Raw genomic sequence first — 3227 nt, 5'->3', positions numbered from 1 at the left:
CCAATTATATGCCATTTCAGAAAAGGCAAAAATATAGAGACAGAAAAAGATCAGTGATTGCCAGGAGTTCAGAGAGAGTGGCTATGTTGAGTAGGTGAAGCACAGGAGATATTACCATCATGGAAAATCAGGTAACGAGTACATAGGCTCTCTGCATTATTTCTTACTGCTGCATGTAAATCTACAATTATCTCAAAATAAAAAGTTTGAGGCTTCCCTGGTGGCGCAGTGGTTGAGAGTCCGCCTGCCGATGCAGGGGACGCGGGTTCGTGCCCTGGTCTGGGAAGATCCCATGTGCCGCGGAGCAGCTGGGTCCGTGAGCCGTGGCCGCTGGGCCTGCGCGTCTGGAGCCTGTGCTCCACAATGGGAGAGGCCACAGCAGTGAGAGGCCCGCGTACAGCCAAAAAAAAAAAAAATTAATTAAGAAAACCAACCAGGTGAAACCAAGTTAATAATACATTTCATTTACCCCAATATATCTAAAATATCATCATTTCAACATGTAATCAATATAAAACAGTAATAAGATGTTTTCCATTATTTTGGTATAAGCCTTCAAAGTCTGGTGTATATTTTATATGGATAGCATATCTCAAATCAGATGCTCAGTTTCCTCGGGAATGCTTGATCTATGCTTGATCTATATTTACATTTCATAAAATTTAATGTTGAAAAATTAGATTCATATGTTCAAGTTATCCCAAACATACTTAAATACTTCCAATAATTGAAAGTTACCAAAAAGGTATTTTCCTTTAATATCTCTATCCACATGGCCAAAACTGGCTCATCTCTTTTAGAAAAATTGATTTCACTTTGAAGCAAAAACTCATCGATTTCAAATTACATATGTCCAAGTGAATTAAATTCACTAATTCTTGTATCAACTCAGTATTATTAATACGGAATTCAAAGGGAGTATTTCATAAGTTGAAAGTACTTTCAGTGTACCAATATATACAAAATGTTCTTCACATTTGTCTTGTAGTTTTTGCAGTCAATGTATATAACGCTGTCTATTACAATTAATACCTTCGTGTTGATTCAGGATAGGAAAATGTGTAATGTCATTATTATTTATATAAATTCTGAAAAGTTTCTATTTGCGTATAAAATTGTGTACCTCTCTAGCTGCGTCACAAGCTTTTCCTTTCCTTGGAGCTTCAGTTCCATCTCATTGAGATGCAATGTAGTACTGGTGAGAAAATGTAAACCATAGCATCAATTTTGGCTTTGATTACTGAATATTTGGCAAGTATTCCCCCCCCCTTTTTTTAAACATCTTTTTTGGAGTATAATTGCTTTACAATGGTGTGTTAGTTTCTGCTGTATAACAAAGTGAATCAGCTATGCGTATACATATATCCCCATGTCTAATCCCTCTTGCGTCTCCCTCCCACCCTCCCTATCCCACCCCTCTAGTTGGAGACAAAGCACCGATCTGATCTCCCTGTGCTATGTGGCTGCTTCCCACTAGCTATCTATTTTACATAAAAATATGGAACGCTTCATGAATTTGCGCATCATCCTTGCGCAGGGGCCATGCTAATCTTCTCTGTGTCGTTCCAATTTTAGCATATGTGCTGCGGAAGCGAGCACCCCTCCCCCTTTTTTAAAGGAAATCTCGAATTGAAGATAATGGTGGAGTAAATATTTGTAAAGCTCTTTCATGACTCAACCAATGAACATTGACAAAGACCACAGATCATTACATTTGCTGTCTTTCATTACTTTTAAGAGTTCCATCAACTGGTGCTGATTCATAACATTGCAGTAATATACTAAACAACTTCACCACTGTACTTTTGATATAGAGTCTGCTTCAGAACATTGAGCAAAATAGTTTTAATATGTATCATGCTGGGAATGAAGTAATAAGAAAAACATCATCCCATAAATCCAGATTTTTTTTTTTTTTTTTTTTTTTGCTGTACGCAGGCCTCTCACTGTTGTGGCCTCTCCCGTTGCAGAGCACAGGCTCCGGACGCGCAGGCTCAGCGGCCACGGCTCACGGGCCCAGCCGCTCCGCGGCATGTGGGATCTTCCCGGACCGGGGCACGAACCCGTGTCCCCTTCATCGGCAGGCAGACTGTCAACCACTGTGCCACCAGGGAAGCCCCAAATCCAGATGTTTTACCTGACTTAGCTGGAATACCATCCTTTTTTCTTATTGAGCTTAAATTCTTTTTTGATAAACGTAAAAGATTCAGATCTATCCCATGAGTTTTATTTCGTAGGCTTCAAATTGATATTTCTTCATAAATTTGGATGCAGTTTGACACAAAATATATCCGAAGTGGTACCTGGGCAATGTCTCTTATATTACATGCAGTAGTGACCTCTGAGTTGAGACTGGTCCCAGGGGGTCTTTCACAGCACTATATGGGCTCCAAACCCAGAAGCATAGAGTAAAAAACAAGGGAGTCCAAGGTCATGATGCAGTATACCCTATATGACTGTAAATTTAATCCAAGAGCTCTCTAGTGATTATAGCTATCTGAAAATGGAGTGCATTGAATGGATAGATTGTGAAGTTTTCCATATTCGAAGTGTTCAATTAAAGTCAGAGTTTGGTAGGGATCCCACTTGTTCTTTTTGATTGTTACAGAATTTTCAGCAGTAGGCATAAAACTAGTAGTAGAATAAAAAATGGGTCTCTTCACCCCTGTCCACTTTATCTGAATACTAGTTAGAGACTGGGGATCTAGAGCACCAGGAAAACTTTCTCAAAGCATCCTTTTCCTTGTGGTATCACAGAGTACTTAATTCTAAACATCAACCATAATGATAGGGTCTAGACAGAGTATTGTTTCTTATGATTTTGAAAATAAATTGTCTCTTTACCTATATTCTTTACCTATATTCATAACAATTGGAAATACATTTGCATGCATATTTGATCACGCTGCAAGTCTTCAGACTTCTTCATCCTTAGGAAAATACTTGAGGAGAAAAAGAAAAAGATATGTTTCACACCACATCCTATCAGCTCACAGTACCTAAATTCAATATACCAAATAAAGGCCACTCAAGGCAGTGAACACAGTTCATCTCCAGAGACAGGACTATCAATCAAATGATTTTGCTTCCTCTCCCATCCTTGAGCATCCTGGGACCTGGCTATTGGTCTTTAACAACAGCAACAACAACAAATCTGCTTTGCTACAAAACCAGTGAAATAGTCAGATCCTACCTGTATGTGTTCTTGCCTGTGCAGTAACCTCTGA

The 3227-nt window shown here is 39.0% G+C and overlaps 1 non-coding gene across 1 annotated transcript; it reads right to left on the bottom strand.

Annotated features, from left to right (window-relative positions):
- Window positions 1-1492: 1492 nt before the first annotated feature.
- On the bottom strand, window positions 1493-1599 carry LOC137217704 (U6 spliceosomal RNA). The gene has a single exon (XR_010940206.1). It is a non-coding gene; the product is annotated as a U6 spliceosomal RNA (small nuclear RNA).
- Between the last annotated feature and the right edge of the window lie 1628 nt (window positions 1600-3227).

The sequence above is a fragment of the Pseudorca crassidens genome, chromosome X (genome assembly GCF_039906515.1).
Source record: "Pseudorca crassidens isolate mPseCra1 chromosome X, mPseCra1.hap1, whole genome shotgun sequence".
In the NCBI taxonomy this organism is placed as follows: Eukaryota; Metazoa; Chordata; class Mammalia; order Artiodactyla; family Delphinidae; genus Pseudorca; species Pseudorca crassidens.
Note: the sequence above shows the minus strand (reverse complement) of the source record. Positions and strands in the feature narration are given on the sequence as shown.